Below are 13,255 nucleotides of genomic sequence, written 5' to 3'. Positions count from 1 at the left end.
CGCAACCAAGGCATGACAACTCGAGACCACGCAGTTACGACTCGCAACCACTGCATGACTACTCGAAACCACGAGATTGCGACTCGAGATCACGCCGTTGCGACTCGCAACCAAAACGTAATGACTCGAGACCACGGTTGCGACTCGCAACCACAGCGTGACAAGCCGAAACCTCCTGGTTGCGACTCGAGACCAGCTGGTTGCGAGTGGGCTGTCCATTTTGGTTATTGGGCCATTCTGTGTTGACTTGGGCTATCTGTTGACTGAATTCTGTGTTGCTGTGGACTGCTTAATTGTTTAGGCCGGCCCAATAACCCCATGACTGTTTATCTGTATGTATGTTATGTGCCAGTAGGTGTTTTACGTGAATGCTTGTATACCGAACCTGACCTATACCGGTAACCATGTTAGGACGTGGTGACCAACGTGATTGACAAGTAACCTAAACCTACCGAGCAACCCAAGGTGAGTTCACAACTTAAAAGCATGCGTCCCGGTGGTTTGGGACACGAGACTAAAACAATCCTATCCCCTGGTAAAAGGGGATACCATTTACATACCTTCCCTAGTTATTGGGAACAAAACTTACTTTTCCTTCCCGGGTATTGGGAAACCTTTTGGTTAATTACTGTTTATACGGATTGCAACTAACGGCACTAAACGAAACTCTATCACTCAAGTCCCTACTACAAATACCGATTAGTCGCCGGGTTAGGCGAGCGGGTTATTAGTTGATAGCGCTATTAAGGTGTTTACCAGCCTCACACCGTGCCCTGGTTTGGGACGGTCGTGAACTAATGTACTCAGATATTCGTCAATGATGATAGAACATTGACATCGGGGCATCCTGCGGATACGCAACGGTTACCTAGTGTTCGGTATTGGAAAACAGTTTAGTCGCTAACTTTTGGGGTAGCTCCCCAGGGCATGTATAAACGGATAAACTAACCGGTGAAACAAAGTTTTTGGTAATTAAAACTGGACAACTAGTGAACTCACTCAGCATTATTGTTGACCCCTTACTGCATGCTTTGCAGGTAACCAGTGACGAAGGAGCTTGCAGCTTGGGAATGTGTAGTGTCTGTTCACCCTTGTGTTGGGTGTTACCTTATTTTGAAATATGAACTTTGTCTAAACTACTTTACTTTTGCTTCCGCTACTTATTAACTGTTTGAACTTAAAACCTTAAACTCTGAACTTGATATTTGCTAATCCTATGGTTAGTAAGTATTACTTTTGTTATCAACTTAATTATTCGATATAATTGGTGGCTGGATCCTGGTCAGTCACGCCCCCGAAGCGGGTGTCATCCGCAGGTGGATTTTGGGGGTGTGACATTTGGGCTGTTAATCCTTTTGGCCGACATAATGGGCTTTAACCCATGAACTTGGGCTGCCGAATCCAATGGCAAAACTGCCAACATAAAGGGGCAAGGTGGTGGCGGTTTGGGCTTATTTTACTCAGGCCAGAATTAAGAGAAATGCAGCCCAATCAAACTTGCGGCCCAAACATACATATCACGCAATATGGCCCATGTCAATCCCATTTGGGTTTTACTAAGCCCATGCCTAAATGTGATCCAATTAGACTCATTTATGTGCTAAGAGTTGGTTCTCTAAATCAGTTAAACACACGTAATCATAAGCAGATAAACATAGAGACACACGCTAAAAGTTGTGGGATTTCAAGCAATGCTAACGTTAATTATCCGGGTTGTCACAGATAGCACTGGAAAGCTTGCTGAAATATACCTGAAAGAAATTGTGACACGTCATGGAGTGCCTATTTCTATTATTTCAGACAGAGATGGACGCTTTGTCTCAAGGATCTGGCAATCATTTCAGGAAGCCTTTGGATCTCAACTAGATCTAAGCATGGCATTTCATCCTCAGACAGACGGCCAGAGCGAACGGACTATACAAACATTGGAAGATATGCTTCGCGCATGTGTCTTGGATCTAGGCGGCAGCTGGGATACTCACCTACCCTTGGTTGAGTTTTCCTACAATAACAGTTATCATACAAGCATAAAGGCCGCGCCGTTCGAAGCTCTGTATGGCCGCAAGTGCCGATCACCCCTATGTTGGGCAGACGCCGGTGACAAGCGTATGGTTGGTCCTGAACTAGTACAAGAGACAACCGACAAGATTGCGTAGATCCGAGAGCGCATTAAGGCGGCTCGAGATCGACAGAAGAGTTACGCTGATCAAAAACGAAAACCCTTAGAATTCGAGGTGGGAGACAAGGTGTTGTTAAAAGTCTCACCATGGAAGGGCGTAGCCAGATTCGGAAAGCGGGGGAAGCTGAATCCACGATACATCGGACCATTCAGAATCTTGGAGAGAATTGGTACCGTGGCGTACAAGTTAGAGTTACCGGAAGAGCTTAATGGAGTACATGATACATTTCATGTGTCTAACCTAAAGAAGAGTCCAACACAAGAAAACGTGATCATCCCTGCGGATGAAGTGCATATTGATGACGCCCTCCGATTTACAGAACAACCCGTCGAGGTTACTGACTGGAAAGTCAACAAGACCAGGGGGAGCAGTGTGAAACTTGTCAAAGTACGTTGGAACTCTAAGCATGGGCCCGAATACACATGGGAACGCGAAGACCAGTTCAAAGAAAATTATCCCCACCTATTCAAAGAGACTCCTGCGAGTGTTAGTTCATCCTGAATTTCGGGACGAAATTCTTTTAACGGGGGGAGACTGTGACAACTGGCACAAAACCGGTAACTTCCGTACACTTTAATTATTATTTAATGACTGCAATTATGTGCTTAGATGTCAACATTGACTAATTAGATGCTAAGCAAGTGAATTCATGCACGTTGTATACTACAAAATATTGCTTCATGCAATCGAGAGCGCTGCGTCAGAAATATTAGTAAACTCACCGGTAAGACACACTGTGTCAACGGAACTGCAGAAAGCAGTCAGACATTAGAATTGAGGCCTAGGTGTAGGTCCTACGACAAAGGTACATTAAAACCCAAGAGTACATATCAGGGTTTAATTTATGGTCGTTACGAAAGCTAAAACACGCACTAAAAGGCACCCGAAACACACTTTAAGTGCAGAACTAATTACGACAAAACTGCGAAACGAACGTTGGTGGCCGCCCGGATAATATTTAATCCCACAAATATTCTGTTATGATTAATATTTTATTTTAATCAGGTTCGTGTTGAAAAATAAATTAAAACGCTTAAAAACGTTATTTTTCAAGTTTAAGCGCGTACCGTGAGTTCCTACGCGACACAGTGCTTACACTGCAAAACGCAGACAACGCAGAAAACCCATGAATATGCCAAGAATATGTCAGGAATATACCAGGAATATGCCAGGAATATGCCAGGAATATGCCAGGAATATGCCAGGAATATACCAGGAATATGCCAGGAATATGCCAGGAATATGCCAGGAATATGCCAGGAATATGCCAGGAATATGCCAGGAATATGCCAGGAATATACCAGGAATATGCTAGGAATATGCTATATGGAAGGTCTATAAATACCACCATTCCATCACTCCATCTTCCTCATCACCACACTTCCACTCTCTCCCTCTCTCCCTCTCTAGAAAAGCTACGGCCAAACACCCCCTCTCAATCCATCAATTTTTCGGTTTTGATCACCACATTCCAAGTCCATACAAGTATCAAGGATCCCGTATAAGGAGGCTTGGTGCAAACGGAAAGCGAAGGACCTCATTCTCTTGCTTTTATCCACCCTATTTGCGTCTAGATTCTTCCCTAGCCTCGAGCTAGTGGTATGTTGCTTAAATCACATTCTTGAACAATTTTGAAGTGGTTAATATGATATGTAACGGTTAAAACTCGAAATCTTACAAGTTGATGCATTAAAGTCTACTAAAAACACTAATAATGATGGTTAAAAGCTCATATGTTGTGTAAATGTTGTAGTAATTGATTTGTGTGGTTATTTGGACCCGATCTATGTTGTGGTAGCTCGGATCATCATTTAACCCGGGTTGGTCATGATCATGGATCATGACATAAGGATGTTTTGAAAGAAACAAGGGTTAAAGGGTGAAACTCTACTACACATGAATCATGAACTTGTGTAAAAAGGAATTTTTCTTGTAAAATGAAGTTCTAAACTAATAGATCTAAAGATCTACAAGTGGTATTTTCGAAAGACCAACTGTAAGACGAAACCATGTTTTAAAACCGAATCTTTCATGAACTAGAGGTGTTTTTGTGAACAAACAAGTGTGTGGACACTTGTGTAACAAAAGTTTTAACAAAGAAATAATTTTCATAAAAACCGACTAGAAGTTGTGAAACTTCATATTCTTTAAAAATAAGGTTTTTAAGAAATTAAACTTATTTATAAAGATAACAAGACTTGCTAAATGTGCTAGTAAATTACTACACATTTTTGTAAATATTCAAGTTCATGAAATGGAGTAATTAGTGAATGTTGTTGATGATTAGTGTTGATAATTGTTGATGTTGATTGTTGACGATTTAAAAGAAAATAAACACATGTTTTGAAAACATGGGAAACCTCCATTTTTAGGGGAAACTCTGTCAAAATTTTTATAAATTTTGACACTTAGAAAAAAAAAATAAGTTTTTGAAGAACTTATTCCCTAAAAATGTATTTAAGAGTATTACCAAGGTTTCCCTAATTTTTGGTGATAAGAAATGAGGATTTCTTCAAAAATAAAAATGGATATAAGTATGTATATTTTTGAGAGAAAAATATATATTATTTTATCACCAACTTTTGTGCTAAGTGGATATAGTATGTGTTATACGTGCTAGCGTATTAAGACTTAAAAATACACATACATCATACAAGATACGTAATTCGGGTGCAAAGTGCAAAACACAAGATACTTATATTAATTTTAGAGAAAATAATATAAGTAAGATACTTAGTTAAAAATATAAAATATTTTTAACACAAGAATATATACACAAAAGAGAGTGACTGTACTTGTGCGATGCAAGTCTAGTGACTAACGTTAAGAAAACGCGTATAGGTTACGACGTTAATTAAGCAAATCCGGTGAAGTTTACGACGCACAGGAACGCAAAGTTGTGAGTTCATGCTCCCCCTTTTCTCTTAACTGTTTTCAGTTTTATAACTTCGGGGGTGAAATACATGTTACAAATATTTTTATGTTTAACAAATGGTATGATAATAAAAAAGCACACTTGGTGAGAATGAGTACCAAGTGTGTAGCGATATAAGAATACAAGAAACACACTTGGTGAGAAACGAGTACCAAGTGTGATGTGATATAAGAATACGCGAAGCGCGCTTGGTGAGAAACGAATACCAAGTAGGATGCGCTATGAAAAATGATGCGAGGAATCGTGTCATGAATAGGGTACAGAAGCACCATTAATCAACAATATACCTAGACCGCAAAACAAAAGGTTAGATCTAACGGGTGCCGGGCAGCCACACTCTCGGTGAGGGCGAGTACTGAGTAGTGCTTTTGTGTCTCAGAATATACCAATTAAATGCCTAAGGTTTGGTGACTTCCTATGTCGTGTCACATGTTAATGGCTTTGCAACCCATTAACAATCCTGATACTTACAGGAATACCTTATTTACATAAAATTTCATACCATACTAAAACTTGATGGATACTTGAGTACGTGGGGTACTCAAGAAAATGGGAATTATACTTGAGTACGTGGGGTACTCAAGAAGAATTTGAATTATACATGAGTACGTGGTGTACACATGAAACTGGATTTATATATATGAAAACTTGATTTATTCACAAACTATGTTTTCATACAAAGTATACAAACGTGAAATACAAAACTGCATGAATTCACACCAACATTATGTTGACGTTTTTTTTTTCCAAAACTCACATGTATTTCAGGTAACTAGGATGGATGTGCGCGTGGTCTTACTTATGCTCTTGGATGTCGCTTATGTTTATCTTTAAATAATGTTGTAAACTTTTAAGACAATGTTTTATGTGACCTAGCGATGTAAACGCTAAACGTATGTTTCAAATTATGGTATTTGAAGTTATTTTCATGAGCATATAGTATGTTTACCTTTCGTATGCAATGAGATCCTTTCATGATCACACCTCGTGCTTCCGCCGCAGAAAGGGGTGTGACACATAGTACCCATATGAAGTAGATGGTTCACACCATTGTTCTTCATCGTAAGCATATGATGGATAAGGGTCGAAATTTTGTTCTTCATAGTACTCATATGAGGTGGGTTGTTCACGCCATGGTTCCTCATAATAAGTATATGAAGGTGGTGGTTCATATCTTGACTCTTCAAAGTATGAGTATGAAGGTTCATACCTTGGTTCATCAAAATATGAGTATGAGGGGTAAGGTTCATACCTTTGGTCTTCATAGGATGTGTATGAAGTCGATGGCTCGTACCTGGGTTCCTCATAATAGTTGTATGAATTGGATGGTTGAAATAAGTTACAATATTGTACCGAGTGCGGGTTTCCACAATTACTGCAATAGTCTCTCATATAATCATCCTCCTCATAGGTGTAGTTGTACCCTCCTGAGTATTGATCCATAGGAATCACTCAACAGACCACAACTGAGTCTCGGGACCAGAAAACAAAAATAAAGATGGAAACAGAAGCTGGACAAGGCCCCATGTTCAGTAGACACGGCCCCGTGTTTAGGGTCTGTATCTGGGCGTTTTAATAAAAGTTACTGGTCTCATTAAGCACGGGGGGCGTGTTCAGTGAGCACGGCCCCGTGTTCAGACTCTGTATCTGGGTATCTAACTAAAAATATGCAACACGGCCCCGTGTTCAGTGAACACGGCCCCGTGTTCATGCTACTGTAAATGCAAACTAAACTAAAATGCAGAAAAATGTGCGCGCATTTTAAAAAGGTTTTGAAAAACTGATTAGGCCGTCAATTTTAAGCTTTCTTAAAATCCTTGTGTCCCCGGCAACGGCGCCAAAAACTTGATGTGCATGTTAGTGTATATATGTTTTAGGTATATATTTTAAGCCCTTTTACACTTTTCAGCCAAGTTTTAAATTTATAAAACACGATATTTACTAACACTAAGCACACATATGGGCAAGTGCACCCATCGTGGACGTAGTATAGTGTTGGTAAGATACCGATGTCGTCCAAGGACACAAGAGCTTTTAGTACCGGTTTATCCTCAACGTCTAATCAAATCAAAATGTTAGAAAAAGAGTTCTTTTAAACTAAGAAAATAAAACTAACTAAAATGCTGAAAATAAAATAAAAATAAAAACAGATAGACAAGATGAATTACTTGGATCCGACTCGTGTGTTAGTGTAACCTTTGATTATTTTCGCACTTTTGCACTTATTTAAGAGATTATCTTAGTTATTGTAGTAGGCCCCTCTTTTGAAGGTGACATTACCCTCAACCCAGTAGTTTGAGTCAGCAAGGATACAATCCTGAAGGGTCGGATTATTGAAAGATAATTAATTAAGTTATTAATGCATAATGTGGTAGGCCCCTCTTTTGAAGGCGGCGTTACCCTCAGCTAAGTAGTCTGAGTCAGCAGGGATACAGTCCTAAGTAGCTGGGTTAAAGTTTTAATAGTAGTTTAACTTATGAGGGGATCAAAGAGTTTGGACCCCCGCCATCCAATACCTTTGGGTATTGAAGGAGGTCCTACTAAATTTGACCCAGGTCCTTTGCAGGATCTATACACTGAACAATGGCAAGACTCTTACCAAACCGTTCCCTTAACCCCCGACCAGGTAGCCAACATACCTCCATATAGACCGTGGAGATATGAATGGTGAAAATCTTTTATTTTGTATAGACAGTAAAATAATGCCAAGACACCACGGACAAACGTTAAGGAAGAATCACCTTCAACATAAGAAACTAGTAATTAAAGTCATTAATACAAAACCAATTAAAAAGTGCAAAAGATTAAAAATAAAAAGTATTACACTAAACACTTGTCTTCACCAAGTGATGTAAGAGACTTAGGCAAACATGGCCTTTGATTGTCAAGAACTCTTACGGTCAATCTTGGATCCCGAGACGACTCACACACTCTATGATGGACAATGGATGATGGTGGTGGATGATGGTGTTATGGTGGTGGTGGGTGGTGGGTGAAGTGTGGGAGAGGTGGTGTGCCAAGGGATGAGTTGAAATGGCTCTAAACACTCCTATTTATAGGCTAAAGAGAAGCTCGGGCACGGCCCCGTGTCCATCCTCGTCTCTCTCTTCATTAATTGTAATTCACAATTACAATAAATGCGCCTGCAGGAAGTTGACCACGCCCCCGTGTCCGCTGGGCACGGCCCCGTGGTGGGCAGTAGAAGCATCTAAAGGTTTGTCTTTTCTGCTGCTACTTGGGCACGGCCCCGTGCTCGCTGAGCACGGGGCGTGTTCAGTCTTCTGTTTTCTTAGTTTTGCTTGGGAAGATGCTGTTGAGGGGTCGGGCATTCCACTTTTGTTCCTTTTCTTGTATTTATGTTAGATTTAGCTGTATTTTTACTTCTTTTGTTAATTTGAGCTCATTTAATCCTGAAAATACAAAAGGAAGACAAAAGCACACTTTTTCCAACATTAGTACTAAAAAAGGGTTAGTTTTATGTCACAATTGATATAATTTATATGTTGCATTTTGCGCATATCAATTTTATAACTTTTATAAAATATAACACCATATGTTATAAGACTTATACAACTTTTATTATGTATTTAACCCATTAAATAACAAAATAAAATATTCTCTCAAAATAAGTTATCCATATAATTTATTAGTTTCTCAAGTGCAATTATTCAGAAAACCAATTTCTAAATATCATAAGTGTTAATATTTATTTGTATGATCATATTATAAATAAATATTATAAGTGTTTGTCTAGCTTGTTATTGGGTATGACTCGACTTGGATCATAACGTACTAGCCACATCAATTTAATATGTGTCTTGGGAATACAGAGTCCAACATCCTTGGACGACCTCGGTATCTTACCAACACTATACTACGCTCACGATGGGTGCACTTGCCTGTAAGACCCTTAGTTCATTTATACGATTTTCAGATAAATTTCATTTATAAATATTTAATTATGTTTACACATACATTACAAAATATGCATTTCTTAAAAACTTTAAGAAATAACACAATTCAACCACTACAAGAAAACTAGGTTTTTAGTACGCGCAAAAGCATCCTAAAATGCTATTTTATAGGACCTTTCATTTAATAGGACCAACGGTAAAAGCGTTTCATGTAAAGGGGTCGTAATAAGTCCCGAAACTAAAAAAGTGTCCTAACATCTCAAATAAGATTTTGAAACCAATTTTATGGTCGCGTAATATGTCTTTGAACAACCAAAATAGTGTCCTAATAAAAACATATTAGGACACTTTTACGATGTTCTAACATGTGATTACATACTTTTAATCTTTTGATACACTTACAAGCGTCCTTATAAATTAATTGATAGGACCCTTATGATATAACTTATAGCTAATTTAATACCAAGAAAAGGGTCCTAATATACCAAATAAGATTATGAAACCAATTTTATGGTTGCATAATATGTCTATAGACAACTTAAATAGCGTCCTAAAATGAACATATTAGGACACTTTTACAATGTTCTAATATGTGATTACCTACTTTTAATCTTTTGATACACATAAAAGCGTTCTTAAAAATTAATTTACACTACAAATAAAAGGCCGTCTAGTGGCATACAAAAAGTGCCAAAAAAAACCAAAAAAGTGCCATTAAAGACTCATATAAGAATGTGCGGCAAAAAAAATTACCATTAGAAGCGGTGACGCTAAAGCCTTTTAGTGGCACCTTTTTTGTCTGCCGCTACAAACTTTTGGCAGAAAGCATATTATTATCAATTCACTTAAAGTTCACTAGTGTTTCAAACATTCCATTTTTTACAAACAAATGTCTAAAAAGTGTCAAACTAAGTCTATATACCAAACATACAAAATTAAAACCAACAGATGCTTAAATAAAAATTCCAAGTCTTTCACAGTCTTCCTGCAAGTAAAATGATCCTTGTGTTAAATCTTTCTTAGCAATCATATATCACACTTTATGGTCGTTCCTTGCGCTTAGTATTGCCACATCAGCTAACTCACTGTATTCAACCTGAAATTAATATTTATTGTTAAATTAATAGATCGCGTAACCATACTTATCAAAGATGTAAGAGCAATTAATAAAAGGCAAAATCACTTCTTCTTTGACATCAGCTTAAGCTCTTCAACCAAAGGACTCGGTGTTTTTTGCCTCCAGTTTTCTGAATTGGTTTATTACATGTTGCCATCACCTAATGAAAATAGAGAAAATGAGAATGTTTATCCTACAAGATTCAACCTTTTCAAAAATTCAACTGATACCCTAAACACCCTTGGTTACTAAGCCTTGTGCTAGAACCACAAATGATGTCATTTCACCATCTAAATCATTAGTCTTTTGAAATTGAGCAGTGGTGGACCCATAACTTTTTTCTCCGATGGGTTCACCTTTTTTTCAATGATCAAATTTCCCACTATCAAACGTTAAAATTTCGGGTCAAGTCAGGTCAAATTTCTCACAATAATGGACTACTCTACTACTGTACAGTCCATGATCCAAATAATCATCAATCGTTTAACAACATGCCATGAAACAACGAAACAAAAATGAATCACAACAATAGTCGCATATATAATCTCCAATACAGTAGTAGAAATCTAACTATAGGACAAATTGCATAAATCCAGTATTCATAGATTGTAACTCTGAATTAACTAATAACACTAAAATAATCCTTTAAATTAGAAATTGGAATTTTGTACATGTTAGTATTCATCCAATCAATTTTCCTGTTCAATTTCAAAACTTCAAATGCTGTTGTATTTTGAGTTAACTTTAATCAGTCCTCATGATAATAGAAATAAATAAATCAAAAGTTTACCTCAAAATCTCGTGACTTCAAAACAAACAAATCGACGAATCACATAGGAAAAGGCGCTAGGCGCACTCAAGGTGCATAGGCTTTGCCTGGGGCCTAGACGCAAGTTGCAAAAAAGCATGGGCCTGAGGAGAAAAAAGAGTACTTGAAAGAAAAAAAGGATTAAAATATATTAATTATTATGTACTAAAACTAACACTTTCTTAAATAAAATAAGCATAACTTGAATGTAATAATAAAAAATTGAATACCATAATGCTAAATTATAACTTTAGTGAACTATAAAGATTAATTGGTCTATTTAAGTTTCATATCAAATTGAATAAACTTCTCGTCTTAAAGTTAAATGAACATAGGGTATTCAAGCTGACAAAAACTAAAGTGCAAGGACTAGAGTGAAGTTGTAAAGAACTAATGACAAGATTTTAAAAAACAAAGAGGCCTTTATGTAACATTTAAAACCATAGGATATATAAAACATCAAAGATGTTAAACCAAAAATTACGGATTAAACACAACAAAGTGGCACCTTCATTGTCGACGAACTGGACACGCTCTGATTGCGCATTGCCCAGAAAATGTGCCTAGGCGCACAACGTGGTCACTTTTGACAACTATGTCATATACTCAACAATTGTTGCATTTAAAACAATAATCAGAGAATAACGTTTGCAGCTTAGGATTGATGTAACATATATGACGTTAATCCTTATTATACAATCATGTTTTAAAATCAGAGCATTATATTTATAGCTTTACTAGTTGTTTCAAGACTGTACATTCGTCAAGAAGTTATCAGAATGCAAATCAAAAGATGTATCAGACATCAACTATGATTCAGATTATAATTTCCATTAAAATTTGATGGGGGAACAATCAAATATAACTTTTCTTGTTACCTTCAGTTCAAGAACTAAAGAAGATACTTTAAAAGTTCTATGCTTCTTGTCTTTATTAATGAAGCTTATGTTCGTAGACATTTTGGTAATATCATCTAGCAGCAAACAGACTTACAAATCTTAGGTCCAGGTATAATCAACTAGGATAAAATATAATATCAACTAAAACAAGGTGCATGTTGTTTGTACCTAATGGCATGTCCATTTTCTTCTCCATCATTGCAACTGCAGCAGTTTAAGGGGTTTTGCTGCCATATGGTGAAGTTCAAATAAAAAAAAACATATAAGCTTAACAAACAAAGAGAAAACAATGATCCACTCATTATCTGTACATGCGTCATACACATTCAACAATATGACAAACTATTAAAGGCGTTTACAAGCCCAGCCCGATCGTTCGCACTGAAGAGCTAATCAGACAATATACAAGAACATAGATTTAAGCCAAAACATACAACAAAAACCCTAAATTAGATTATACACAAGTATAGATAATATAAATCAGAAACCCAAAAAAACAACTTTTAAGGCGTTTACTAGCCCAACTCGATCGTCTGCACTAAGAGCTGCGAGATTAACCAAATTAAAAGAGCAAATTTCAAATTAACCTGGCATAACAGTGGATTCAGTGCAAGATGTGAACATACCAAGATCGGAGACGTCAAACCATTCTTTATTGTCGTTGCCCACGGCGGACGGCGGACGATCGATTGTACAACTAAAAACCTAATGAAACCCTATAAACAATAAATGAAGTTGAGGAGGAGGGGAGGGAAAGTGAAAGACACATCACGAAAGTTTTCGGTTGGGAAACGAAATTTTGGTAAAAGATAATTTGGGGGTTTGAACTTTTTGACTTGTTTCTTGAAAAGAATCATCTTTAATTTTACACTTTTTTTATTTTTTTAACCCTAAATTTGGATTACTAACGAACCACTGGAGTATAATTGTGCCACCAGCGGAACCACCCGATCATATCCATATCCACTAGACATAATGCCTATACACCAATTCAGAAGAAAACCCAATAAATATGGGAAAACTCTCTTGTAGGAATCAAACACAGAACCAATTGGTCGCAAATACTTATCTTACTCCTAACATGTCACTAGGCTATAAAGCCATGGGCTTTACACTTTTTTAATCTAACAACTTGCTCGTGTCTTTTTAAGGTAAAAATTTATTTCTAAAATAATTACAATCAATACGTAATTAACTATTGGGTTGATTTCATTTGTAGTAATGGTGTATTTTATATCTTAACATGAATTGTGAGTTTCATTTTGTTTTTAACTAAAAATTATTACATATATTTGAATGAAATATATGTTTATACAATTTTAGTTGGGATGTTTATACAATTTTAGTTGGGATGTTTATAAATATTCGTAAGTTTTATTTTTGGGTTACCTATATTTTATAT

General features: G+C 37.0%; 1 long non-coding RNA gene across 2 annotated transcripts; it reads right to left on the bottom strand.

Moving 5' to 3' along the window:
• Positions 1 to 9,820: 9,820 nt before the first annotated feature.
• On the bottom strand, positions 9,821 to 12,636 carry LOC110881289. 2 transcript variants are annotated; one of them, XR_004865214.1, is made up of 5 exons: positions 12,480 to 12,636; positions 12,022 to 12,080; positions 10,937 to 11,077; positions 10,213 to 10,306; positions 9,821 to 10,125 (listed from the first exon to the last, which is right to left on the bottom strand). It is a non-coding gene; the product is annotated as an uncharacterized LOC110881289 (long non-coding RNA). The 2 variants fall into 2 exon arrangements; XR_004865215.1 differs by having other exon boundaries at positions 10,937 to 11,058.
• Positions 12,637 to 13,255: the final 619 nt, after the last annotated feature.

The sequence above is a fragment of the Helianthus annuus genome, chromosome 8 (genome assembly GCF_002127325.2).
Source record: "Helianthus annuus cultivar XRQ/B chromosome 8, HanXRQr2.0-SUNRISE, whole genome shotgun sequence".
Taxonomy (NCBI): Eukaryota; Viridiplantae; Streptophyta; class Magnoliopsida; order Asterales; family Asteraceae; genus Helianthus; species Helianthus annuus.
This window is presented reverse-complemented; position numbering and strand designations above follow the sequence as displayed.